Below are 9816 nucleotides of genomic sequence, written 5' to 3' on the forward strand. Positions count from 1 at the left end.
CATGTGCCTATTTCTATCTCAATATCCTGTATGTTCGTTCTCACGTCAGCAGTCATCCAAATCATATCAATCCTTGACCAAGATTTTTGGCTATTTGAATAAAAGGTGTATTGCAGCTTTTGTGGATTATCCCCCCTCCAGATGTCTTGGATTCCAATTTCCTCTGCCATATCAAAAAATGTCTTAAGTAACCTTCTTCTTACAGTTTTTCCTGTTTTGTTACTTTTATAGTCAATTCTTCCATCTATTATTGTGTTGAAGTCTCCTAGTAAGCAGATATTTTGGTACTCCATGTCTATTATTTTTCTATGTAGGTTTTTATAAAATTCTTCTTGATTGCTGTTTGGTGCATAAATTGCCACTAGCAGTGTTTGCTTTTGGCGCAGATATATTTCTACCATTAAGATTCTTCCTTCTTTATCTGAATATACCAATTTAGAATCTATTGTCTCTTTAATATATACAGCGACCCATCTTTTTTTCTGATGCACTGATGTGTAGTAAAGTTTCCCGATTTTTGGATATTCCAATAATTTTTGATGCTGTTCTTTTATATGTGTTTCTTGTAGACAAATTATATCTATATTCAATTTCTGTAACTTCCTAGAAACCTTATTTCTTTTGGCTGGGGAATTTAGTCCATTAATATTTAATGAAAAGATTCCATTTTCTTTCTCCATTTCCATTATTTATATTTAGGTCTAGTTGATCTAGTAGTCCTCTGATATCTGGCAGGTCCTTCACCTTCGCTCTTGATCATTTTCTCTTTCTGTTGTCCTGTTTGTGCAGTTGCTTCTTGAGTCATCTCTTCTGTTTTGCTTCTGCTCCTTTCTCTCCCCTTGTCTTTTTTTCACTCCTTCATCTAGAATTGCTCTATTCCTTACTTCAAAATCTTCTGCTTTCCAGACTGAATCCAATCGATATCTTGTATTGTTCCAATTTATTAAAATGCCTTCCGGCATCAGGCATCTGAAGTTTATGCCTTTGGCAATCAGTTTTGTAGTCAGGAAAAGTGGAACACTATTTAAGATAGTCGAGCTCAGGGTAGGGGCGGGGGGGGGTGGCAGTTGTTATTAAGGAGGCCCTTTCTCTGTGGGAGGCCACTGCCCCTCAGATAAGTGGATGTGAGTCCCTCCTCCTGAGATGGGGTCCTGGGGGTCAGTTGGGCCTGTTGCTCACGTACCTTTCTCCCAGCTGCGTGGCAACGGCCCTGCCCGGACTACTTGACGCTCTCTCGGGGCTGGCGATTGAGTTTCCCAAACTCATGGTTCTGGGGGATTTTAACCTGCCTTCCCTGGGTGGTGTGTCGGGGGTGGCCTGAGCGTTCATGGCTTCCATGATGGCCATGGACCTGACCCAGATTATTCAGGGTCTGACTCATGAGGGGGGAAACACACCCGACCTTATTTTTATCTCTGGGCAGTGGTTTAATGGTCTGGGTGGAGTTACTCCAACCTCTCAACCCCTTTCATGGACAGACCATTATTTCCTGCAGCTGGGTCTCCGTCATGCCACCCCCCCCCGCTGCTGGGAGATGGAACCGACCAGGTGATTCCGCCCCAGGCGCCTGATGGACCCGGATAGGTTCCAGACGGTGCTTGGACTGATTCCTGCCTCCCTTTCCCACAGCCCGGTCGAGACCTTAGTTGACGCCTGGCAATGGGCTGCTTCGGAGGCTCTCGACCGCATTCTGCCTTTGCGGCCTCTAACCCGGCACAGATCCCAGTTGGCCCCTTGGTTTTCCATGGACCTGCAGGAGATGAAGCACCGGAGGAGGGGCCTAGAGAGCATTTGGAGGTCCAGTCGGTCCAAGTCTGACTGAACACAGTTAAGATCCTTTTCTAGATCTTACCTTGTAGCAATGGAGGTGGCAAAACGTGCTCACTTCGCCACCCTCATTGCGTCCACAGATTACCGCCCGGCCGCCTTGTTTAGCGTGACCCATTCCCTTTTAAATCAGGGGACGGGACAGGACCCCTTGCAGGGACGGGCCAAGGAGTTTAGTCAGTATCTGGTGGATAAAATCGCTCAGATTCGGGCTGGGCTGGACTCCGACTGGGCAGTATCTGATGAGGGGGAAGCGATGGGTTTGGCTGATAACATTTGGGAGGAGTTTGATCCTGTGACTTCGGATGAAGTGGACAGGATCATGGGGAAATTAAGTGCTGCCACGTGTTTGTTGGACCCGAGTCCCTCCTGGCTGGTTTATGCGGCTCGGGAGGTTACACGAGGCTGGCTCCTGGCAGTTATTAATGCTTCCTTGAGTGAGGGGTGCTTCCCTGCCGCCTTGAAGGAGGCGGTGGTGAGGCCCCTCAAGAAACCTGCCTTGGATTCAGCTATTTTAAATAAATTTCGTCCTGTCTCCAACCTTCGCTTCCTTGCGAAGGTTGTTGAGAGCGTGGTGGCACGGCAGCTCCCTTTGGTCCTGGAGGAAACTGAGTATCTGGACCCGTACCAATCGGGTTTCAGGCCTGGGTACAGCATGGAGATGGCATTGGTCACGCTGGTGGATGATCTCTGGCAGACCCGAAATAGGGGTTATTCCTCTGTCCTGGTCCTATTAGATCTCTCAGCGGCTTTTGATACCATCGACCATGGTATCTTGCTGCGACGTCTTGAGGGGTTGGGAGTGGGAGGCACCGTAGTGATACATATTAATAAATATGGATAAATTCATCATACATTTGTCAGTGCAAGTGGAAAGTGATCAGCAAAGAAACCGCCACCAAAGAAATTAAAACGTACCTTTTTTTCCTTTTTTTACAGTTTGTAACATTTTATTAGATTATAGAATAAAATACAAAAATACAAAATACAAAAATACAAAAGCAATAGTAGGACACAGTGGGGAGGGAAAAGGGAGAGAAGGGAAAAAGAAAAGGCATTGACTTCCGACTTCCTTTATTGCAGTAGAATGAAGCATTAACATCGAACCTCAACTTTTTATTTTTCTATAATAGTATAAACTAGCCATTTCTATAACAACAAATGAATCTAATTAGTAAAACCCAAAAAAACCCCACACTTTTTTTTTAGTCATCAAGTTTTTGACACCTTAATAAGCACTGGTGGTATTTGAATATTGTCATGTCCTAAAAGTGGTACAGTCTGTGAAAAGGTTGAAAAGCCCTGGACTAGCGTACAAGCTAGGTTCCAGAACTCTTGAATGTAGGGAGTGACAGATCATCTGCCCTGCCTTATAGTTTTGATTCTTGTCCTGGCTTTTTGATTGGTGAGTGGTTTTTCAAAGCATTTCCTCAGGGCTGCTATGAATCTATTGAAGTTGTGCAGCCCCAGCCCCGACTCCCCCCATGGCCCCCATCCTCACCAGCAGCCACCTGGGAGGAGAGTTGCCCCAGGGCACGGGCCACATGGAGCACCGCAGCCAAGCACATGGCAATGGGGACAAGACTCCATCCTCGTGCCCCGTTGTGTGTAGATGATGCTGCGGGGTGCGGACGGAGGGGATAGCCGCCATGACGCTGCTGGGCCACCTGGGCGATCTGCTCAGGTGGGCTGTGGAGGCGGTGGGTAATCCTGCAGGCAGGTGGGGGCAGCGCAGGGGGACCGAATGGGGGCGGGTGGGGCGGGTTTTGGCACTCGGTCTCTAAAAGGTTTGCCATCACTGCCCTAGGCCATGCAGGGCTTTAATAGGTGATAACCAGTATGTTGAATTGCACCTAGAAAGTAATTGGAAGCCAGTGCACCTTTCACAGCACTGGTCTTACTCAGGTGAATTGCTTGATATCCTAGGACCTAGACTGTATATGCTGCTGTATTCAGGTTCTGGATAGTCTCAGTGGTGGGATTCAAACATGTGAACAATCAGTTCTCTGTGTGGATGCCACTTCCAGAAGTCCATTCTGGGCCTGGGCAACAAAAAAATTAGCTACCAGTTCTGCCAAACTGATGCGAACTGGCTGAATCCCACCACTGGATAATCTTCAAGGGCAGACCCACCTAGAACACATTGCAGTAAATGAGTAAAATGGAAGCAGTAAACCAGTAAAATAGAGGTGACTAAGACTCCATTCTGTGACTGAGCTAGGCCTCCAAGTTCCAGAAATACTTGCAATTGGTACATAAAATTGATTTGTGCAAAGGTTCCTCTGGCCACAGTACCACATCTTCCTGTTGGAGCCATGAATCCAAGCTGCAATCAGATCTGTATAGGACAGTGTGATCCTGTCCAGTGTCAGAGATATTAACTCTCCTGTTCATGGGTGAACAAAAACCAGCAAATGCTCCATCTTTCTTTCCTTACAACTTTCAGGCATTGAACCAGCATCAGATCATATACACACACTTCTACAATGGTCAAAATAGGCATGTGGTTTGCTTTTGGAGTACTTTAATATGCATGAAGACTTGAGCATTGGAGGAATGCAGTTGTTGTCCTTGCTCTTTGGCTTTGAAACAGAGATGAGCACCGGCCCCTAGAGTTGGAAACGACTAGCACGTATGTGCAGGGGAACCTTTACCTTTACTTAAAAATAAGTGAATACAAAAACTAAAAGAAATTAGTTCGTTAAGTGTCCCTGGGAGTGTTTGGCAGAACTCTGAAAGAAAAAGAAATAATAATGAACAATATTTGGAAAGCGTGCAATGTGGGTTTATGCCAAGCGAGGGTATATGGCAGGGGTCAGCAACCCGAAACAGCAAAAGAGCCACTTGGAACCGGTTCCGTCATACACACAAAAAAGTGGGAGCCGCAAAATGTGCACGCGCATGTGGGCACACACGCGCATGCGCAAAACAAGCAAAAAATACACCACCCCCTACGCCCGCACCGCATCCTGAGCTGCACGCACCTGTTGCTGCCCAGTGCCGCCAGCTTACGCGGGGGGGGGGAGGAGAGACGGACTCACAGGCGACGGGCACTGGGTTGCGGTGGCGCCTTCAGCCCGGGCACCGCCGGAGCCACCTGAGCGCCCTCCCCCTCTCCCGGGACCTCCAAACCTCTGCGTTTGATGAATGCATCAGCTCTTCAAATGTGGAGGCGGAGGTTTGGGGAGCTGCGCAGCTCTCTAAACTACCGCTGCCCCGTTTGCAGAGCTGCTGCATTCCTCCGCGTTTGAAAGAAACATGAACAAACGCAGCAGCTGTGCAAACGGGGCACATTTGGAGACCTGCCGCATTCGTTCATGTTTGACGAGCGCGGCAGACCTCCGAACGGGACAGTGGCGGTTTGGAGAGGTGCGCGTGCACCTCTCCAAACCGCCGCCGTCCCGTTCGGAGACCTGTCACGCTCGTCAAACATGGATGAACGCGGCAGCTGTGCAAACGGGACGGCGGCGGTTTGAAGAGATGCGCGCGCACCTCTCCAAACTGCCGCCATCCCGTTCGGAGACCTGCCGCGCTCGTCAAACATGGACGAACGCGGCAGCTGTGCAAACGGGACAGCGGCAGTTTGGAGAGTGCGCGCGCACCTCTCCAAACCGCCGCCGTCCCGTTTGCACAGCTGCCTCGCTCGTCAAACATGGACGAACGCGGCAGCTCTGCAAACGGGATGGCGGCGGTTTGGAGAGTGCGCGCGCACTTCTCCAAACCGCCGCCGTCCCGTTTGGAGACCTGCCACGCTCATCAAACATGGACGAATGCGGCAGCCATCCAGACCTGGACCGCCTCCAGGCAACGGGACATCACGGCGAGGGCATCACTGGGTTGGTTCGGGGTGGAGAGAAAAAGTTGGGTATCATCAGCATACTGATGATACCCCACCCCGAAACCACGAATGATCTCGCCCAGTGGCTTCATATAGATGTTGAACAGAAGGGGAGAGAGAACCGAATCCTGAGGAACTCCATAAACAAGAGGCCTCGGGATGGATCTCTGCCCTCCCGTCAACACCAACTGCGAGCGGCCCAGGAGATAGGAGGAGAACCACCGTAAAACGGTGCCTCCCACTCCCAGCCCCCTGAGACGCCGCAGTAGGATACCATGGTCGATGGTATCAAAAGCCGCTGAGAGGTCTAATAGGACTAGGACAGAGAAACAACCCCTGTCCCGAGCCCGCCAGAGGTCATTCACCAGCGTGACCAATGCTGTCTCCGTGCTGTGACCGGGCCTGAAACCCAATTGGTATGGATCCAAATAATCAGTTTCCTCCAGGAACAGAGGAAGCTGATGCGCCACCACACTCTCAACAACCTTCGCCAGAAAGCGAAGTTTGGAGATCGGACGATATTTATTTAAAACAGCCAGGTCCAGGGCAGGCTTCTTGAGGAGGGGTCTCACCACCGCCTCCTTCAAGGCGGTGGGGAAGATACCCTCTTTCAAGGAAGCAGTTATTACTGCCTGGAACCAGCCTCATGTCTCCTTCCGAGCTGCATACACCAGCCAGGAGGGGCATGGGTCCAACAAACAGGTGGTGGAGCTCAGCCTCCCCATGATCCTGTCCACATCATCAGGAGAAACAGGATCAAACTCAGTCCAGATAACATGCTCAAGACCGTCAGATTCCTCCACGTCAGATTCCAACCAGTCAGAGTCTAAGCCGGCCCGGATCTGAACGATTTTGTCCATCAGACGATGACTAAACTCCTCGGCCTGTCCTTGTAAGGGGTCCTCCCTCACCTCCTGGTTAAGAAGGGAGCGAGTTACCCTAAACAGGGCGGCCGGGCGATTATCTGCGGACGTGACGAGGGCAGCGAAGTAGTTAGCCTTCGCCGTCCTCATCATGGCGAGATAAGACCTTATAAAGGTTCTTAGCTGCAATCGGTCAGATTTGGATCGGCTGGACCTCCAACTGCTCTCTAGACCCCATCTCCGACGCTTCATCACCCAGAGCTCCACAGAAAACCATGGAGCCCAGCAGGATCTGCGATGAGTCAGGGGTCGCAAGGGTACAACACGGTCGAGTGCTTCGGTGGCTGCCTTTTCCCAGGCATCCACCAAGGCACTGGCCGGGTTGTGAGTGAGGGCAATGGGTATAGACCCAAGCGCCATTTGGAACCCTTCTGGGTCCATTAGGCCCCTGGGGCGGAACCATCTGGTCGGTTCCGCAGCCCAGCAGCGGAGGGTAGCATAACGGAAGACCAGTCGCAGGAGATGATGATCGGACCATGATAGGGGGATAATAGTTGGCAAACCCCCTCCCAGATCATCCAACCACTGTCCAGATAAAAACACCAGGTCGAGAGTGTGACCCCCCACATGAGTCGGGCCATGAATTACTTGGGACAGGTCCATGGTCATCATGGAAGCCATGAACTCCCGAGCTAACTCTGATGACCCTCCCAGGGCAGGCAGGTTGAAGTCACCCAGAACTATAAGCCTGGGGAACTCCACCGCCAATCCTGAGAGGGCAGGGCTGTTGCCACACAGCTGGGCACCAGGTATGTGAGCAACAAGCCCATCTGAACCCGAGAGCCGCATCTCAAGGAGGGACTCACTCCCGCCTATTTGGACAATGGTGGTCTCCTGTGGACATAAAGTCTCCCGAATAACCACTGCCACCCCACCACCCCTACCCTGAGCCCGTGGCTGGTGTAGCACACGGAAACCTGGGAGGCATTTGGTCAGAGGGACCCCTCCCTCTGAGCCCAACCAGGTTTCCGTAATGCATGCCAGATCCGCGCATTCCTCTTCGATCAAATCATTTTGCTTCATATTTCATTTAAGTATTGTACAATATTGTTTATATGAACAGAAAAGAGTATGATGGTAATATATTTGTATAGCTAGTTCTTTAGCTCTTTCTTATGGATCCTTTAGGCTTATGACACTTGTATATCAGCTGTGTGTACTTATGTATATAACAATATACTCCTGCCAAAAACTGACATTGGAAGAGAAAAAACAGGGTCAGGCAATATGTATGTCTGCAATCTAAATAGGGTTCACATTTACAAAATTAACTGAACTCTATTTGAACATAATAATGTCTAACATACAAATAGCTGTGCATAAAGAAAAATAAGTATACTGTGAAAAACAAAATACTGCATTTTCTTTGGAATTTTTTTTTTGGCCAAAAAATTGCCAATAAAATTCAGTAGTCTATAACAAATTATACAATGAAGAAAATGTTGTCAAAATTGGTATTTTCATTAATAAATTCTACCCACCTGTATATTGTTTTTAATTGAAATATTGAATATGGATCTTAAAATATTTCTTTCTCTTGAATAATACTTTGTTAAGATTTATTGGTATTATGGTTATAGTTAAATTGCCAGTAGGGGCAACAATACTCATATAATGTTTATTCTTAAAATAACTGAATTGGAAGGGACTTTTGTCCAGTGGTCTCCAACCTTTCTGGCTTTATGGACTGGCAGGGAGAGAGGAGAAGGTTCTGTGTGAGGGGTGAGCACACCCATGCGTCAGCTCTACTTGTTCAAGTGGCACCACTTGCACAAACAGAGCTATGTGTGTGTATGCTCACCCGCTGTGTGCATAGACACTTGGTTCTGAACAGGCTGCGGCCTGGTAGTGGGCTGCAGCCTGTTAATTGGGGACCCCTGTTCTAGTCCAACCCCCTGCTCAAGCAGGAAACCCTATACCATTTCACAGAAATGACTGTTCAGTCTCTTTTTAAAAATCTCCAGCGACAGAGCACCTAGGGACATTGTGTAATTTAGAAAAGCTTTCTCAGCTCTGAAAATATACCAGACTTCTGACTTCTAAAGGCACAGCCTAGACCAGGGGTAGGCAACCTTGGCTTTTTTATGACTCATGGACTTCAGCTCCCAGAATTCCTGAGCCAGCATGGTTCAGCTTGGAAACCTATCTTTCCCCTCAGCATGGCTGGCTCAGGAATTCTGGGAGTTGAAGTCCATGAGTCATAAAAGAGCCAAGGTTGCCTACCCCTGGCCTAGACTGAACTACAAGTTAAGCAATCACTATGGAACAATCTATATGTATACCAATGTCATGCAATCTTTTTACCATTTGGGGTTGTACCCTGGGCCATATTTATTTATATTCATTTTCCTTATAGCCAAACTGGGAAATTATACCATTGTTATTTTTCTATTTGATTTTTGTGAGGGAGTGTCCTGGAGAAGAAATGGAGGAATGTGGAAACACTGGCAAATTATCTACCTTTCTATGGACAAACCCATAAAAATTGACTGACTGATGCCTGGCTAAATGTATGTAAAAAGTAACTAAAGAACCATAGCCTATGGCAGGGGTCTTCAAACTTGGCTCTTTTAGACTTGTGGACTTCAACTCTCAGAATTCCTTAGCCAGCATGCCTGGCTGAGGAATTCTGGGAGTTGAAGTCCACAAGTCATAAAAGGGCCAAGTTTGAAGATCTCTGGCTTATGGGGTTGGGAATTACCTTTTTAGTAACCCTGCTTGAGTGCTCCAAGAAAGTCCTGGTTACTTTTTTTCCTCTCCTCACATTATGTTCTACGGTGATTTTCAACTCTCATGTTGATCCCAAGATAACTAACTCCGTTTCTCAAATGTTCTCAGCAACATTGTGGCTGCACATATCCATATGAACACCAGATGGCAACATAGAAATATGAAATCATTAATTCTCTGTTGCTATCTACTGATCATTAAATAGTTGACAAGTTCACAATTTCCAGGATTAAAAAAGAGTATTTAATTGGTTGATAATGCCAAAGAAATGATGGGATAACCACAGTATTATGATGGGGTAACCAGAATATTATGCATGCCCAACCGGAGGAGACTTTGTAAGATAGATGAGGAACAGAGCTAGAATTGAGAACACCCCTTAGATTAGAATGTTATGTGTTACAACTACAATGTTAACAGGGCAGGTAGGCCTATTCCAGATATGCTGGTAAATTATTACTTTTAAAAAAGAGAATTATTTAATAATTTCCCGTGATT

Source organism: Vipera berus (assembly GCF_964194415.1).
Source record: "Vipera berus genome assembly, chromosome: Z".
Classification (NCBI taxonomy): Eukaryota; Metazoa; Chordata; class Lepidosauria; order Squamata; family Viperidae; genus Vipera; species Vipera berus.